Here is a 19270-nt window from a genome sequence, read left to right on the forward strand (position 1 = left end):
GCGCTCACCCCCGGCGGCGGCGCTTCTCCGCGGCCCGAGAAAGCCCCGACACCCGGGTTAGACCACCTCCCCTCACCGCCAGCAGACACGGCCTCGGCAGGCAGCGACCGCGCCGGCCTCACCCGCCGCGCCGCACCCTGCTCCTGACATCGAATGCAGCCGCGCCGTCCCCCGTTGGTGGCGCGGGCCCCCTGCAGCCCCCGCCTCGGAGGCCCCTCAGCCGGGAGCACGCGCTCGCACGCAGCCCGCCCGCGCTCCCACACGGGCCCCCGCCCACCGGCGCCTCCCCATCCCGGACACCGGGGCCTGGGCCGCAGGGCCGCGAGCAGGCGCCCCGCGCTCGGGCCTTCGGGGTCTGGGTGGGGGCCGGCGGGGAGGGCCCGGGGATGAGCGTTTACCTCTGCCGAGTCCCAGGGCGCGGCCGCCCCCATCGGACTCGGAGGGTCGGCAGCGGGCCGGAGAGGAGCGGACATCCGGGCTCAACTATGTGCGGCGAGGAGAGCGTCGCTCCTCTGGTCTTCAGCGTCAGTTACCACGATGCTGACCCGCCTCGGTACCTGAGGAGATAAACCCACCTAACCTCGGGCTACAACCCCTCGGGCGGGGATGAGGCCGGAAGTCCCGCCCACAGCGGATGCGCACGCCTAGAAATTCCGTGTTCGCGGTCCTCATTGGCTCCTCTCTGCGTCCTCAGGCGCTACGCTCTTCCGGGTGGGGTGGCTCTCAGGCTTCTGGCGGTCTCAGAGAGGGTCTGTCACACCCTGGAGTTCCGGATCTTAGGTGTCCCTTCCCGTCAGGTGAGGCTGAAACACGGTTGTCACCTCAGAGACCTTTTCGCGAAAGGCTCACAAGTCTAGGAAAAGGCGGAATGAAAAAGAGAATGTCACCGTGCTAGCCCAATGTGACTGGACGTTGTGAGGCTGTTTATATCAAAATGTGTCATTTGTCATTCCTGAAACTGTGAAGCTTATACTACTCTGAACCTTAAGCATAAATGGGCAGTTATTTTACTAGCAAACTGAGTTTCTTCAGGAACTGAGGAATTTCAGCTAGGAATAAATACACTCGGGCCAGCCACAAGATAGTCTGAAGAGAATAGAAGGTTAGCTTTTCTTACCTCTTAGGAGATAGTTCGGTGAGGGTGGTTACCTTAAAACGTCATGCAAGAACATAGAGGGGATGGCGGTGTTTCATTGGCTGCATGTCAAGGTTAGTGTGTCCTTCTGTGACCAGGAGAGATATCTTTTCTTTTGTTTGAAGGAGCTTAGGATCCTACCAAGAAACCATCCTCCGTTATCACATAAAAAGTACCTTGGGGCACCTGGTGTCTCAGTTGGTTAAACTCTACCTCAGCTCAGGTCCTGATTCCTGGAAGCTGGGATCAAGTCCCACATCAACCTCCCTGTGGGGAGTCTGCTTCTCCCTCTCTCTCCCTGCCACTCTCCCAGCTTGTTTGCGCGTGCCCTCTCTCTCAGATGAATAGTCTTTTTTAAAGAAGGATTTAAAAAAAGAAAGTATCTTCCTTCCTCCTGCTGATTCTGCATGTCATACCTGTGAGAAATCTCCCCAGTCAGGGCCAACTGACTCCATTTTAAATGTGGCTTCCTTCACTAATTTTCATGGTACTTTGCAGGGAGAAGTAAACAGGACATTTTGTACAATTGGAAAAGTTAAAACTAAAGGTAAATGCAAATGTCATATTTACTCACTGTTCTAACAAATGTGCTTTGAGCTCATACTGGGTTTTCAGAACTTTGGGTTAGGTATATGGAGAAACACAATCACAAGACAAGGAGTCCTGCCTTAAGTGGCTTTTATTATGTTCAAGGAGGGACAGGAAACTTGAACGCAGAAATATGAAGTCTACATTAGGATGTGGCTGGTGTGATGGAACCACGTGATGTGGATTTGGATTATAGATGAGGTTCATTGGGGTGAAGTCTGGAGCCGACAACCAAGAAAGAATTCTTGAGATTTCTTTGGTGCAAAATGGTGGGGATTTTTATTTATTTATTTATTAAAAAGATTTTATTTAATTATTTGACAGTGAGAGAGATCACAAGTAGGCAGAGAGAGAGAGGGAGAAGCAGGCTCCACGCCGAGCAGAGAGCCCAACATGGGGCTCAATCCCAGGACCCCGGGACCATGACCCTAGCCGAAGGCAGAGGCTCCAACCCATTGAGCCACCCAGGTGCCCCAAAATGGTGGTTTATTAAACATGGGGACAGGACCCGTGGGCAGGAAGAGCTGCTGCCTCGGGGTTGTGAGGGGTGGCAGTTATATACCATGGAGTTGGGGGAGGTAAGGAAAAGGGAGGTTTTGAAGGAACTTTCATATTTTATAGAAGATTCACAGGATACCAGAGACCTTGCCATTGTCACCTTGAGGTTGTTTACCCCTCCACTAAGGCATTAAACAGTAAGATAGTTGGGACCTTCCTGGAGGAACATTACATTTTGCCCACTTCAAGTGTCTGTTAATGGGCTGCAAATTATAAGGACATTTAATTTTATTTACATTTTCTCCTGGAAGCTAGACCATTAATTCAAATAATTTGTTCTTAAAAATTTCTTGTGTTTGGTAAACTGAGGAAGACTCCTATCTTGTAGGATTTTTATCTCTATAAGTTAACTATTGGTTTTTCCTTTAGGGCATCAGGAGTGCCTGAGGAATGTCACACATACCCCGTGGAGGGGTGTGTAGGTGTGTGTGGAGTGTCAGCTTCTGATTTGTCCTCTGTTCTCCTTCTGTCCCCTCAACATTTCCCCCTGAACAATTTTGATTCTTAAATCTTTAATGTTGTTGAAGGCGGAAGGTCTCATCTATACCCCTACGGAAGTGGGGTATAGAGATGTCCCTACCTATGGGTCAATATTGGTCAGGTGGGGAATGTATAAGGGAGTTACAAAAGGGAGAGGCAGCTGATTCTAATGCGGTCAACATAGATGAAACTTCTTAAGTAGAAAGGATCAACTGTTTGCTAGGAGGTAAGGCAGTGAAGGAGTCTTGACACTAGGCAGGGAGACACCGGAAATGACAACAAAATAAGGTTAATATTACAAGGAGAAGTCTCAGTAAGACTCCTTTGATAGTTAACCTATTATCATTTTCATCCAATCCGGGAGTTTAAATCACAAAAGGAAAGAGGTCATTTAAAGCACCAGTTTGAGAATTCATGAGTTAGAAACCCAAAAATATTTTGTGGTAATCTGGAACATATATATAGCATTCTGTTTTTATGCTAGCACAGGTTTCACCTTGTGTAACAGTTAAAACATCTAATGCCATTCTGTTATGTAGAACCATTTCACACATTTATGTTATTTTAGTATTTGATTGAGAAATGCTATTTTGAGTGTCATCTAAGGCTTTGACCATGTACTTAAGGGTTTCTATATGCCAAACAACGTCGTCCAGTTCCAAAGAGGGGAAAATAATGGATGTTAGGTGTTCACATCAATGAGACACAGAACATGTCCACTATCATTTTACATTTGGAAGGTTGGCTGGGTTGATAATTGTTTTAATAATGCATCTGTGCATCCAGGCAAAACCCAGAGTACAGTGGCCTATCCAGCCTAGGGGAAGCCAGGGTCACAAATTAGAGCCATATAACCCTTAGATCCTATTAGGAGACAGCCATCTAATTCTGGGCCTCCTTTAACTGCTGTGAAGATATCAAGGTCTATTCCTTTTTGGAGGACCATCTTTTAAATTTGTGTAATAAAAGAGAGTCCCTTGTCACTTTGTAGGGACCAAGGGAATCCAACTCTAGGAACAATTTTTTTTTTAGCAAAGTTTTTGTCACTTCCATGACCTTTTTACCCAAATCAGTAGCCTGGTGTGAATCCTGTATTACCTTCCACTGGTTATTTTTGGGTATAAAGATTTTCCATTCATGATTAACAAGCCAGTCCTGTGCATTTCTTGGTTGGAAGAGACTGGACTTTTGGAGCTTATTGGAATTCAGACTGGTACAAGACTTAAAGTTTGTTTATTTTGTGCTGCCTGCTTGGCTGCAGAGTTTACCAAATTGTTTCCTTTAGATTCTAAGGTTGTATCTGTTGGGGTCCGTTATCAAAGGAACGAGACTGAGACAACGTGAAAGTTATGCAAAACCTTATTCTATGCCAAGCATTAGAAGTTAGACTGACCGGCCAGGGGAACGAGACTGAGATAAAGTGAAAGTTATGTGAAGCTTTACTCTATGCCAAGCATTAGAAGTCAGACTGACCGGCCAGGGCCGCCTCCGAAGAGAGCAACCCCCTCCCAATCTCACAGGCTGGTTTTATAGGGCATAACCACAGACCCATACCCAAGGTACATGGCTTCTATTGTTAAGACGTTTACTCCCGGAATCAATACCCGGAACCATACCAGGAACTACGGGGGTGTTTATTCCCAGAATGAAGTCCGTGGATGTAAACAACAATATGGCTACCTAGGCAATATGGAGTTGCTTTGGCTAAGGAGGCCCTAATAGTTAAACAGGTTTTAACATTAAATCGGCCCTAACATTCCCCCCTTTTCTTTGGAGATTAGTCAATTCTTTGACTCTTCAGTCAGTTCTTGAGGGTGAAAACAGGCTGACCTGAGGTGTCGTTAACCTTGAGTGTTGTTCCATCTGCTGTTTTTCTGATTTTCTATTGGTCTGTTTTAGGCCGATGAGGTGTCCCCTGGCTGCTACTGAGTAGGAACAGGGTTTAAAGTGACCAAGTTATGAAACCCTTTTGAGTCTTAGTTTTAGTCCATAGTTGGTGGGGTCCACCGGCAGTGGCTCCCGTTTCTGGGGAGTGTCCTTGTTTTCGGCTTGTTTGACGTGACACGCGTGAAGCCAAACCCTGATGCCTTCTACTTTTACTGCCGTGGGGGTGGTCAGGATGACCATGAATGGTCCCTTCCAGTGGGGCTCCAAGTTTTCCACTCAGTGATGGCGTATCCAAATCAAGTCTCTGGGGTGCTAAGGATGCGGTTCTACCTCCGTCTCCGTCTCCGTATAGGCAGCTCAGATCCCTGCTCTTTTTAAGACAGACTGTAATGCTTGCAGTGACTGGAGTACAGACTGATTGGTCATTTCTGCTAGGGAAACCTCTTGTAGCCGTGGGCAGAGTGGAGGGGGTTGCCGGAGCATTATTTGAAATGGAGTAACCTTGTTTAAGTAGGGTGTACGTCGCGCCCTAAGGAGGGCAAAGGAAAGATCTACCCATCCACTGCCAGTCTCCAGAATTAACTTTGTTAAGGTCTCTTTAAGAGTCTGGTTCATTCTTGCTACTTGTCCGGAGCTCTGGGGCTGGTAGGCACAGTGTAGTTTCCAGTTGGTGCCCACAGCCTTGGCCAATGCCTGTGAGACTGAACTCACAAATGCAGGGCCATTGTCTGATCCGATCGCGAGAGGCAACCCAAACCTAGGAATTATTTTTTCTAGTAGCTTTTTGGCTACCATTCCTGCCGTTTCATGTTTGGCGGAAAAAGCCTCTACCCAGCCTGAAAAGGTGTCCACAAAAACTAACATATACTTGTGTCCATACTTTCCCTGTTTCATCTCTGTAAAATCTACTTCCCAATAAATTCCTGGTTCCCTTCCTCTTTCTTTTTTTTTCTCTTCTCATCCTAGTTCCTCCCGCATTTACCGTCTGACATTGAGCACATCTATCAACCACATCCTGAGCCATATGCCCCAATTTAGAAACCTGGAACTGTTTACCCATGAGCTCCTTAAGCTTGCGTGTCCCTAAATGAGTGCCCTCATGTATCTGGCTTACTAATTTTTTTTCCTAGTCTTTGAGGAAGAATTAACTTTCCTGCCCTAGTCTTATCCCAATCCCCTTCATAGTCTAATTTAGTCAATTTTTGTAAATATTTTAAACCTTCCTCTGAATAATCTGTTTTTTCTGGTAGGGCTGGAGCCAGGAGTGTAACCAGTTCTTGAGCTGTTTCCCTGGCTGCTTGCTTTGCTGTTGACCTGCTAATTGGTTTCCTTTTGAAACCAGATTAGTCCCCTTTTGGTGCCCTGGGCAATGCATAACGGCCATCTCTTTCCTGTCCCAAATAGCCTGGAGGAGAGCCAATATTTCTTTTCTGTTTTTAATTTCTTTTCCTTCTGCTGTTGATAGGCCCCTTTCTTTATAAATAGCCCCATGTATATGGAGAGTAGCAAAGGCATACCTGCTGTCTGTATATATGTTGGCGGTCTTACCCTTGGCCATCTGCAGTGCCTTGGTGAGTGCAATCAGCTCCGCTTTTTGCACTGAGGTCCCATGTGGCAGGGCCGCCTTCCAGAGCTCCTGTTCAGGAGAAACCACCGCAGCCCCGCATACCTCTTTCCATCAGCCACGTAGCTACTCCCATCTGTGCAGAGAGTCATCTCCGCATCCGGGAGGGGAGTGTCTCTGAGGTCAGGCCTTATTCCTGTGATATGGGTTAGGACCTCCCTGCAGTCGTGTGGGTGGTCAGTTAGCTTTTCTGGCAGTAACGTGGCTGGATTTAGCATCGCCAGGGGCCTGAAAATCACTTTCGGTTCATTGAGGAGGAGGGCTTGATACCCTGTCACTTGGGCGTTTATCATCCACCAGTCTGGTGGGGTCTGGAGGAGGCCTTTGATAGCGTGAGTAGTGGTCAAGATGAGATTTTGACCCAAAGTCAATTTACTTGCATACTTGACCAGGAGGGCCGTGGCAGCAATTCTGCGGAGGCACGGGGAGGTGGGGGGAATCCAGCTGCTACTGGATCTAGTTTTTTTTTTTTTGCTAAGATAGTCTACTGGCCTTTGCTAAGGCCCCAGAGTCTGAGTCAAAACCCCTTTGGCACCCCTTCCTTTTCATCCACATATAAGTGGAAGGGCTTGCTAACATCTGGGATGGCCACTGCTGGGGCACTCAGTGAGGCTGTTTGTAATTCCCGAAATGCTCCTTCTGCCTCAGTTGTCCACTCTACCATAGTGATCCTCCAGTGATCCGCCAGTTTGTAGAGAGGTCGGGCAATCTTTGCGAACCGCGGTATCCACAGCCTACAGTAGCCCACTGTCCCAAGAAACTCCCTCACTTGTTGGGGCATGGTGAGGCGGGGGTATCGGGTGATCACCTGTTTCCTGGACACAGACAGTGAACACACTCCCTTGTGGAGATCAAAGCCTAGATAAGTGGTGTGGCTCTGACAAAGCTGTGCTTTCTTTGCTGACACCCGATACCTTTTTTCCTGCAGAGTCTGTAAGAGTTTTTGTCCCCCCGACCCCAAGCATGACTCATAGTCCTCAGTGGCTATTAGCAAGTCATTAACATACTGTAACAGAGGGACTCCCGGGGTGGTGATTCTGTACTCACGCAGATCCTCATATAGGGTCTCATCGAACATGGTGGGTGAATTCTTGAATCCTTGGGGAAGTCTTGTCCAGGTGAGCTGGCCCTGGAACCCTTCCTGTGGGTCAGACCACTCAAAAGCAAAGAGGGGTTCAGACTCCCTTGCCAAAAGTATGCAGAAAAATGCATCCTTGAAATCTAAGACGGTATACACAGTTCCTTTGGGGCCTAGGAGGGAGAGTAGAGTATAGGGGTTGGGCACTGTTGGGTGGATATCTTCAACCGGTTTGTTAACTTCCTGCAAGTCCTGAACGGGTCTGTACTCCCCAATTTCAGCTTTTTTGATGGGCAGTAAAGGTGTGTTCCATGGAGACTTGCAAGGAACTAGGATCCCGTCTCCTCGGAGGCATTTAATGTGTTTTCTGATCCCTTCCTTTGCTTCCCAGGGGAAGGAGTACTGCGGGACTCGAATGGCCGTAGCTGTTGCTTTTAACTGTACCACTATTGGAGGCCGTCCTTTGGCCGGGCCAGGAAGCCTCCCTTCTGCCCAGACTTCGGGAAATTCGAGCTGTAGGGTTTGGAGAAGGCTTCCCTCCCTTATCTCCTCTGGTTTTGAGACTGGCTTGTAAAGGAGATGTTCATCTACTGCTGCCACAAGCATCTGCACAGCGGGTTGTCCCAAAGTCACTGTCATGTCTCCTTCCGAGAAATGAATGCCAGCCCGTAGTTTGTGGAGGAGATCTCTTCCCATCAGGCTATATGGGGCATTAGAGAGGACCCAGAATTGATGTTTGACTACTCCAGAGGCCAAATTTAAAGTCCTTTCTGTTGTCCATTTCTGTCTTTCTGTGCCATTTGTCCCTTGTACCCAGACTTCCTCTCCAGATAGTTTTCCCATAGGCTTTAGTAATGAGGAAAATTGGGCTCCCATGTTCACCAAAAAATCAATTGATTTCCTCTCCACCTCAATTTTTTTCTTAAGATTTTATTTACTTATTTGACAGACAGAAATCACAAGTAGACAGACAGGCAGGCAGAGAGAGAGAAAGTGGAGGAAGCAGGCTCCCCGATGAGCAGAGAGCCTGATGTGGGGCTCGATCCCAGGACCCTAAAACCATGACCTGAGCCGAAGGCAGAGGTTTTAACCCACTGAGCCACCCAGGCACCCCATACCCAGCTTTTCTTATTCCCTTTTCATGAAACTATTGTCATCGGTAAACCAGCTCTAATCTGTGTTTTCAGTAGGGGCACATTTTAAATCTGGCTGACTAGCATAAACAAGATCAGTAACCTCCAAACAATTATGCTCTATAGAAGTACAATGGTCAGATCCAGGCATAAGGGTAGGTGGATTTACAGTCTGACAGGTTTCAAGTATTATTCCAGGCATATCTATAAGTGCAACCTAATATTTATTAAGTCGGTCTCCCATCATCCATTGGTGGCCTTTGGTTTCTAAGACACTCTGGATCTAATGTGAAGTCATTACAGTTAGAGACTGTCCCATAGTGAGCTTTGAGGTTCCTTTTACTGGGAGGGCTGTTGTATGCTTAGCTAATGTCTTTGTTTGCGATTGGACCTCAACAGAGGTGACTTCTAGGATAAATAGGATGATGAGAGTTGAAGCCATCAAGAAACCCTTTTTGTTTAAGGTCCAGCCTTAGCAATATCCTAATTATAAGGAATCACTGGCAAGTGGGAGAAGACTTGTCTCAAGAGATAAGGGCATCCCCAAGTGCATCATCCAATCCAATCATAAAGAAAGTGAAGTCACGGGGCGCCTGGGTGGCTCAGTGGGTTAAGCCGCTGCCTTCAGCTCAGGTCATGATCTCAGGATCCTGGGATCGAGCCCCACATCGGGCTCTCTGCTCAGCAGGGAGCCTGCTTCCTCCTCTCTCTCTGTCTGCCTCTCTGCCTGCTTGTGATCTCTCTCTGTCAGATAAATAAATAAAATCTTAAAAAAAAAAAAAAAAGAAAGTGAAGTCATCCATTATCTCCACAAGTCCATAGTTAACCCTATGGAGTTGGTACACTCTGGCTTTTAAGGAGTGATTTCATCATTCCAGCCACACAGAATTGGTCAAGGTGCTAGTTGAGTTATTCAGTTTTGGGGGAATCAATCCCATTTTCCAATTGTTCAAATAATCGCATGTCAATGGGGTCCTGTTATTATCCCCAAAGAATAACAAACAAGAAGGTTGTCTATACATGAGCTACTGTAGTAATTTCTCTGAACTCTACTTCAAGTTGTCTAGCTTAGGTAAACAACAAACATTTAAAGATAATCAGCTATAGATTTAACACACACAAAGGCATGTTATTGAAACACAATTTCTGTTTCTAAAATAACCCTCATTTTTAATCAGAGATAGCCAAATCAGGACTAATTTATTTGAAAAACAAGTCTAGTTTCAACAAACTTGGCCTAATCATTTACGTAAGCTCAGCAAGAATAATGATTGGTCATACAGATCTTATAGAATCTGTTTTGATGAAACTTTTATAAGGAATCTCTAGGCTGAACTTTCAGTTGCCTCTCCAGGCCAGAAGCCAAGCCAAGTACTTGCCATCAGACATGCCTACAATACCTGTATATTTGGGCAGATTCCTCTTCCTGAGGTCCTCAAAGTATCCTGAGGTTCCTGCACCTGCCAGGAAGTGACATTCTTTACTCACCTGGTGAGGCTGCTGGGAACTCTGTAAGCAAGGTACCGGGCCAACAGTTCCAAGGGGCTTTATGGCCTCAGGCTTCATAAAGTCAACCTCAGTTCCTTAAAACTGATTATACCTGAGTCTATGCATGTCTTTCTTAAATATGACAGTCCAGTGAAAGCCTTGGTAAAATAACCAGTGTTTCCAATGGTGTCCTGTTATAAGGAGAACAGATTCTTTTTTTTTTTTTTTTTTAAGATTTTATTTATTTATTTGACAGACAGAGATCACAAGGGGGCAGAGAGGCAGGCAGAGAGAGAGAGAGAGGAGGAAGCAGGCTCCCTGCAGAGCAGAGAGCCCGATGTGGGGCTCGATCCCAGGACCCTGGGATCATGACCTGAGCCGAAGGCAGAGGCTTTAACCCACTGAGCCACCCAGGCGCCCCAGGAGAACAGATTCTTATTGAACTTCTGCAAATGATCATGATTGCCATGGAAGAAAGAATTACTTACTGAGTCCTTTTGAATTTCAGAGGGTTCAGGTAGAGAGAAAAGTTAAATGTTTCAATTTGTTCACAAACGAATACTTTTTCACCTTTCTGTAAGTCATAGATATCTTTTTTTTTTTAAGATTTATTTATTTATTTATTTGACAGAGAGAGAGAGAGAAATCACAAGTAGGCAGAGAGGCAGTCAGAGATAGAGAGGAGGAAGCAGGCTCTCTGCCGAGCAGAGAGCCCAATGTGGGGCTCGATCCCAGAACCCTGGGATCATGACCCGAGCCGAAGGCAGAGGCTTTAACCCACTGAGCCACCAGGCGCCCCAAGCCATAGATATCTTAAGAGAAAGTTTCCTTAATCTTGAAGAGCAAAAAGTGGAGAACCAGCAATGTTTCAAGCAAGAGTCACGAAGTTAAAATCACCTTTTTTTTATTATTTTTTTTAATTTTTTTAATTTTTTTAAAGATTTTATTTATTTATTTGACAGATAGAGATCACAAGTAGGCAGAGAGGCAGGCAGAAAGAGAGAGGAGGAAGCAGGCTCCCTGCTGAGCAGAGAGTCCGATGTGGGGCTCGATCCCAGGACCCTGGGACCGTGACCTGAGCCGAAGGCAGAGGCTTTAACCCACTGAGCCACCCAGGTGCCCCGAAAAATCACCTTTTTTTTAAAAAAGATTTTATTTATTTATTTGACAGAAAGAGATCACAAGTAGACAGAGAGGGAGGCAGAGAGAGAGAGAGGGAAGCAGACTCCCCACTGAGCAGAGAGCCCGATGCAGGACTCGATCCCAAGACCCTGAGATCATGACCCGAGCCAAAGGCAGCGGCTTAACCCACTGAGCCACCCAGGCACCCTATAATCATCTTTTTAATTCATTTAGTCCCGGGTTACTAGTTCTTGTTCAGTTTGAATGCAGCTCGTAGTTAGTTTTGGAAATTCTTACTCATTTCATTTTTATGATCCTAAAGATACCGAATATCCGGTTTTGTCCTAAAAATCCTTTATACAAACCACTTTGAAGCTGAAAATTCATTTTGCAAGAGAGTAAGAACAATTAAAAATGATAAAAACTCATGGGGCACCTGGGTGGCTCAGTGGGTTAAATAAGCCTCTGCCTTCGGCTCAGGTCATGATCTCAGGGTCCTGGGATCGAGCCCCGCATCGGGCTCTCTGATCAGCGGTGAGCCTGCTTCCTCCTCTCTCTCTCTGCCTGCCTCTCTGCATACTTGTGGTCTCTGTCTGTCAAATAAATAAATAAAATCTTTAAAAAAAAAAAAAAAAAAGAAAAAAAAATGATAAAAACTCAGAAATGAACATTGTAAATGATCTGATGAGAATTCATTAGGATACAATTGACAAGAAAACTCAGTTATTCTGTGATATATAACAAGTCAACAACCAGAGTATCAAGTGATGATGACTGTATACCAGAATGTAACATACCAAACAAACAACCCTAATTAGTCAACGAGACATTGTTCATTATTTAAATCTTGGGGAAAGTTTGTTAAAACCTTAGAGTCTTAGAGATGCCTGGGTGGCTCAGTTGGTTAAGTGTCTGCCTTTGGCTCAGGTCATGATCCCCGGGTCCTGGGAAGGAGTCCCGCATTGGGCTCCTTGCTCAGGAAGGAGCCTGCTTCTCCCTCTGCCTGGCACTCCCCCTGCTTGTGCTCTCTCTCTCTGGCGAATAAATAAATAAAATCTTTAAACACACACATACACACACACAACCTTAGAAAGTTTTAAAGCACATACCTAAATAGGATTAGGAATGTTAAAGACCTGATAAAGGCAAAACAGAGAAACTGTTTTTTTCTGGCCAGGCAAAGAGAAAACAACTATTTACATTTTCTTATCAAGAGCAGACCAACAATTCAAGAAAACTTGTCCTTTTGAAAAGCAAGAAAGCAGACTTTCAGTCTTATACCAGTGTACTTTAAAATCCATTCATTTCAATCTTAGTCCATCTTGACCACACCTAAAATTCCATTCCAAAGTTTTCCCTTCACAAAACTTCTACAACTTTCTTTTGCATTCAGATTTTGTCACAAGCCATCTTTCCAAACAGCTGTCTTATTTAGGAAAAAATAAGATAAAATAAATAAAAATTTTTTAAAAAATTACCTTCTTGGGGCTCCTGGGTGGCTCAGTGGGTTAAAGCCTCTGCCTTCAGCTCAGGTCATGATCCCAGGGTTCTGGGATCGAGCCCCACATCAGGCTCTCTGCTCGCCGGGGAGCCTTCTTCTCCATTTCTCTCTCTGTCTGCCTCTCTGCCCCCTTGTGATCTCTGTCTGCCAAATAAATAAATAAAAATCTTTTTTAAAATTACCTTTTTTTTTTTTACCTTCAACAAAAATGCATCCTCATTCCTTGTATCTTTCCTACATATCTTCTACTTCTCTACATACAGAGTTGTTTCCTTTGTTCCATGAGTCTGATTTATGTTTAGCAGAATTTTGCACTCTTAGAAATCTTAGTCTCCAGTGAAGACTAAGTAGTAACTGATTGTGAACTGTTACACCAGAATTATTTAGATGGTAAATTTATGAATCAATTAAGCACAAAACATGTTTATCAACCGATTTAGATATCCTTAGTTTCTTTGCAATAAAAAGTCAAAGGCACAAGCCTATGTCCAGTAATCAATGACTTAGCACTTTATCCTGTTTGGAAAAGACCTAAGTGCCCAACAAATTTAATTCCACTTATCATCCCTTTAAAGTTTCAGGTTATGAAAGACTTTGAGGGCGCCTGGGTGGCTCAGTGGGTTAAAGCCTCTGCTTTCGGCTCAGGTCATGATCCCAAGGTTCTGGGATCGAGCCCCGCATCGGGCTCTCTGTTCAGCAGGGAGCCTGCTTTCCTTCCTCTCTCTGCCTGCCTCTGCCTACTTGTGATCTCTGTCAAATAAATAAAATCTTTAAAAAAAATTAAAAAAAAGAAAGACTTTGAAAGCTATCTTAAATTACCCATGAAAATATTGATGAGATAGACACTTAACCATCATTTTAGTCATCTTTTTGCTAACAAATGCAGCAGAGATAACATGAGCTTATTTGACTTCAGCAAACCTCGATAGAAGTTTCACATTTAGTGCTGATAACTTGAAAGACATGGCTACCTTAATTAAACCAACAAACTTAAGGTAGTTTAAATACTGAATTATGTTCCACCTGGATCCTCCCCTTTGTCAACTTTTACTTGAGACATGGGTGGGGAAGTCTGGAGTGGATGGTCTTAGGTCCAGGGGGTCATCTTCTTCCTCCTTGACAGTGAAGGAAGAAGGAGCCATGGTGCCTGAATTAGAATCCAGTTATACTATACATATACATACACGTATACATATACATATACACACACATACACATATACTATACTATACATACACATATATGTACACATATACATATATATACATGCACATACACTATAACTATATATACACACACATACATATATACTATACTATACATATACACTATACATACACATAATATACATAAACATATATACTATACATATACATATATACACATATATACTATACTATACTATGCAACACTGTACTATACTATACAACTATACTATAACTAGAAGCCAGTTATACAGTCGGCACCCAAGGTGGTGCAGAAACCATGAAGCGGAGGGGGACAGAAGAGGCAGAGTCATGCCAGAAAGCAGAGAAGGTGTTCCCAGTTTTAGAGCTCATCAGCTCCAACAGAGGAGCAGACAGCAAGGGGGGAAAAGGCAGTCCGTCCGTATCAGGCCCCAAAATAGGGAGTTTGAGCAGTCTGTATTTCCCAAAAACAGGGAGTTTGAGCAGCTGCTTGGGAATATTCCTTAAAGTCCCCCTCCAGAGGTAGACTAACCCCAGCTGGCTCGAGTTATAGCCACCAACCCTGGAAACGAGTGAGGGATAAGCCCCCACATCTGTTACAGGAAGAACAGAGAGAAGAGAGTCAGGGTCCCTTGCCAGGGAGGGCCTGCGTAACCCCTGCTAACTTGGGTTTACTAGGAGGCCCATTTAGGTAATTATCATCCAGCATGTCAGGAGGGAATTTACTAAACAGGCACATTTCGGCAAACATATTCTGCCCAGTTTCGGGCAGAAGAGATCTAACTAACAGATACTACTGAGGCCACACAGTATGACAGGATTCAGTCTTTTCCTAAATTTTGTAATCCAAATAGTTTCCAGTGGGTTAAAAGGCACCCGAAGGGAGAGTCCTTGGGAACTGAAGAAGAAGCCTACTGAAGCCACGCTCCCTGAAAAGAAAAGAAGGTCCATTACCAAATCCCCCCGACTCCCGGGTGGCACCCCATGCAGGATTTGTCAGAGGTTCCTGTGTCAAAAGCAACTGGAGGGGACGCCTGGGTGGCTCAGTTGGTTAAGCCGCTGCCTTCCGCTCGGGTCCTGATCCCAGGGTCCTGGGATCTAGTCCCGCATCAGGCTCCTTGCTCAGTGGGGAGCCTGCTTCTCTCTCTGCCTCTGCCTGCCGCTCTGCCTGCTTGTGTTCTCCCGCGCTCGCGCTCTCTCTCTCTCTCTCTCTGACAAATAAATAAATAAAATCTTAAAAAAAAAAAAAAGGCAACTGGAGGCATCCCTCAAACAAAACGTCGCTATCAGTCATGATCCTGCCTTCTGTGAAGGCATTCCCGCCATAAAAACCCCAAAGGAGGGGCGCCTGGCTGGCTCAGTGGGTTGAGCCTCTGCCTTCGGCTCAGGTCGTGGTCCCGGGGTCCTGGGATCGAGCCCCACATCAGGCTCTCTGCCCAGCAGGGAGACTGCTTCCTTCTCTCTCTGCTGCCTCTCTGCCTACTTGTGATCTTGTCTGTCAAATAAATAAATAAAATCTTAAAAAAAAAAAAAAAACCATAGGAGGGATGCCTTCTTCCTCCCCAACCCTATCGCATCCTAGGCTGCAAATGGGTGCCTGGTGAAAGGACTGAGATACCCAAGCCTTGCCGATCTATGCCCTGAAGGTTGTGTGCCACCCTGCCATTTTTAAATTAATTAATTAATTTAAAAAAATAAACATATAATGTATTTTTATCCCCAGGGGTCTGACAGGTCTGTGAATCGCCAGGTTTACACATTTCACAGCACTCATCATAGCACATACCCTCCCCAATGTCAATATCCCCACCACCCTCTCCCGTCCCCCCTCCCCCCAGCAACCCTCAGTCTGTTTTTTGAGATTGAGTCTTTTATGGTTTGTGGCCTGCCATTTTTTAAAAAAAAAAAGACGTTATTTATTTACTTGACAAAGAGATAGCACAAGCAGAGCAGCAAGCAGAGGAAGAGGGAGAAGCAGGCTCTCCGCTGAGCAGGGAGCCCGACGTGAGGCTTGATCCCAGAATCCTGGGATGACGACCTGAATTGAAGGCAGCTGCTTAACCCACTGAGCCACCCAGGTGCCCCACTGTCCTGCCATTTTTTTTTTAAGATTTTATTTATTTATTTGACAGATCACAGTAGACAGAGGCAGACAGAGAGAGAGAGAGGGAAGCAGGCTCCCTGCTGAGCAGAGAGCCCGATGCGGGACTTGATCCCAGAACCCTGAGATCATGACCTGAGCCGAAGGCAGCGGCTTAACCCACTGAGCCACCCAGGTGCCCCAAAGCTGGAGAATGTGGGCTTTGATCCCACCACCTCTCGCATGCTAAGCGAGCGCTCTACCACCTGAGCTAATTCCCCTACCACTGTCCTGCCATTTTTAACCCATGGAAAATACTAGAAAAATTTTACAAGGGGGAAATTACCCAATTCCTTTAAGTAGCTTTAACTAGTTAGTAGAGGACAATGACATCGAACAGTAAACATGGAAATCCATCCTGATCTAACTGACATTCCAATACATGTAGTCCTTACAGCCAACTTCCCTCAGAAAGGATCCCATTGGGTTTTAATTCCATTGGGTACTGGTTTCAGCTGGCTCCCAGTAGAGGTCCCACAGCCAGAAGTGGCTAGACCAGGGATATGGAGGGGATCGTATTAGATAAGTCAGAAGGAAACCTCACACGGAGTGTTTAAGATTGGCAACCATCCTGGTGACTTAGGTGGCTGTCCCGTGCCCAAGACTGGCAACTTTGTATAAGGACATCATTAAAGAGAGAGCATCAGTGGTGCCTGGGTGGCTCAGTCAATAAGTGCCTCCCCTTGGTTGGGGTCATGATCCCAGAGTCCTGGGATCCAGCCCCTGCACTGGGCTTCCTGCTTGGTGGGAGGCCTTGTTCCCCGTCTCCCACTCCCCCTACCTTTGTTCCCTCTCTCGGTGTCTCTCTCTCTCTCTATGTCAAATAAATAAAAAAAAAAAAAAATTCAAACAGAGAGAGGGAGAGAGAGAGAAAGAGAGAGAATATCAAGTTTCTGGGTCTTATTACCATTCCAGCCAGGGTATTAACTTCCAGCCAAAAGGCAGACTTTCTGCAATCCACAGAGTAGCCACGGGAGAGACAGAGGATTGCAGCATGAGCAATGGCATGAAAGTGTTTCCAAAAGACCATACCCCTTGAAGAGCCCCTGAAATGAGAGTAAAGGAAAAGAGGAGAAAGTATTCACCAATTTTGCACTCAAGCTCAGAGACCAGATATGAAGACTAGAAGCCCCACATTGAGGGCCATATGATGTGGTTTTGGAATACAGGTAAGGTTCAGTGGGGTGAAGCCAAGAGCTAACCATGGAAAAAAGAAATCCTGAGATGTCTTTGGTGAAAAATAGTGGTTTATTATTATCAATGGAGATTCAGGCCTTGCAGGATTGTGACTTCTCTTGGTAAACCATTTATTCTTCCTGTAGGGCAACCGGGAAGCCTGAGGAATGTCACATATATCCGATGGTGGGGGGTCAGCTTCTGCTTTGCCCTCAGCTTCCCTTCTCTTCCCTCCGAACAAGGAGAGGGTATTTTGTGAGAAGGGGAACTGGATGTAGTATTACACTGAGGACAAACGAAGCCCTTGCCCTAAGAACACGACTGAGCAGAGATGAGTCATGTGGGTCTTTATTAGTTCTGTTAAAGGATAAACTGAGCTGCATTAAAATTTCCAAATGGGGACGCCTGGGTGGCTCAGTTGGTTAAGCAGCTGCCTTCGGCTCAGGTCATGATCCCAGCGTCCTGGGATCGAGTCCCACATCGGGCTCCTTGCTCATCAGGGAGCCTGCTTCTCCCTCTGCCTCTTCCTGCCATTCTGTCTGCCTGTGCTCTCTCCCTCTCTCTCTCTGACAAATAAATAAATAAAATCTTAAAAAAAAAAAAAAAACTTAAAAAAAAAAATTTCCAAATGGAAGCTCTTTCTCCACACCTGTCCTTTCCCCGTGCTTTAAGAAAATCAGCTTTATGGCACCAAAAATAATTTGTTCCCCCAAAGAGCTTATTTGAGCAAACAGCAAATCCATTCAGGCAGCACCAAACAAAACTAGGGGAAACGCTGTTCTAGACCAATTGAAGGAATCCAAGCAAGGATGTTATGTGATTGGCTATAATGTAGGGAACCGCCCAATTCAGACAGTCTACTTCCTGCTTGTGGTGGCCTGTCCTTAGCTTCCATTTCCGCTTCTTTCCCTGGAGGCTTTTACGAGAATTTGGTCCCGGTTTGGTTTCAGTTTGCTCAAGTAGTGGCTAGGGCAGGGAGCCACCTGAGTCTAACGGGCTCCTTCTGGATTTGGAGTTGGAAGCAAAAGGGGCAGGTGGCTCTAGGTGGCTTCCTGTGGAGCCTCCAGCAGTCGGGTCCCTGGAACTCTCGTCCTTTAAGGCTTCAGCCTGCTTGGCTCACTACAGAGGCACTCAGCAGCTGTGCACTAGCACCCTTCACTCTGCCGCTCCCCAGCCTGTACAACCACAGCAGCCCTCTACCGGGGCCTGGAGCGAGACAGTGTCATCTTCCCTGGAAACTTCCTTCCACAGCGTCATCGCTGCACTGACCTCCCCATCAGCATCAACTCAACTCATTAGAAATGGTGATTTTCTGCCCACAACTGAGACCTACGGACTCAGACTTTTTGGGAAGAGCTCCAAAATTACCCCCTTTTTGCACTAACCAGCTTCCACATGAGACGGGCACACAGTAAAACATTCCATCTCCTCCCTCTGGATCCTGTGGACGGGGCACCTAGCATTCTTGTGATTCACCAGAATCTCCTCTACAACTACAGGATTTCATGACCTAGGCTGCGAAACGTTCCAGCACACATCTCTCTCTCTCCTGAGAAAGTTAATGTCTAAAATGTCTGTCTTTCTCTTAAGGGATTACGACTCTTTGATGAGCACAGAAAATGCTCACGGGAAGGGAATATGAGTTTTTTTTTTTTTTTTAAAGATTTTATTTATTTATTTGACAGAGATCACAAGTAGGCAGAGAGGAAGGCAGAGAGAGAGGAGGAAGCAGGCTCCCCGCTGAGCAGAGAGCCCGACGCGGGACTCGATCCCAGGACCCCGGGATCATGACCCGAGCCGAAGGCAGAGGCTTTAACCCGCTGAGCCACCCAGGCGCCCGGGAATATGAGTTTTCATCAGTAGGCTGGGAAGAAGGTGGACTCCTGTTGCAGAGGCCAACTCCAACCTTTCTGCCTCACACTTGGGTTTTTAAAGCTTAGGGCAGGGATGCCTGGGTGGCTCCCTGGGTTAAGCGGCTGCCTTCAGTTCAGGTCATGATGCCAGGGTCTTGGTATCCAGTGCCATGTCAGGCTCCTTGCTCAGTGGGGAGTCCCTTGCCCTCTCCCTCTGCCTATCGCTCTGCCCACTTGTACTTTCTCTCTGTCAGATGCATAAAAACCTTTAAAAAAAAAAAAAACCCCAAAAATAAAAAGCTTCAGGCAGTTAACCAGAA

At 46.0% G+C, this 19270-nt stretch overlaps 1 protein-coding gene and 1 non-coding gene across 3 annotated transcripts in view; both read right to left on the minus strand.

The window, feature by feature from the left end:
* ZNF671 (zinc finger protein 671) overlaps positions 1-19270 on the minus strand; it is a 175296-nt gene that overhangs the window by 39215 nt on the left and 116811 nt on the right. The gene's annotated exons all lie outside the window — the stretch shown is intronic.
* On the minus strand, positions 16070-16142 carry TRNAA-AGC. Its single transcript has one exon. It is a non-coding gene; the product is annotated as a tRNA-Ala (tRNA).

The sequence above is a fragment of the Lontra canadensis genome, unplaced genomic scaffold (genome assembly GCF_010015895.1).
Source record: "Lontra canadensis isolate GAN:19392208 unplaced genomic scaffold, GSC_riverotter_1.0 scaffold191, whole genome shotgun sequence".
In the NCBI taxonomy this organism is placed as follows: Eukaryota; Metazoa; Chordata; class Mammalia; order Carnivora; family Mustelidae; genus Lontra; species Lontra canadensis.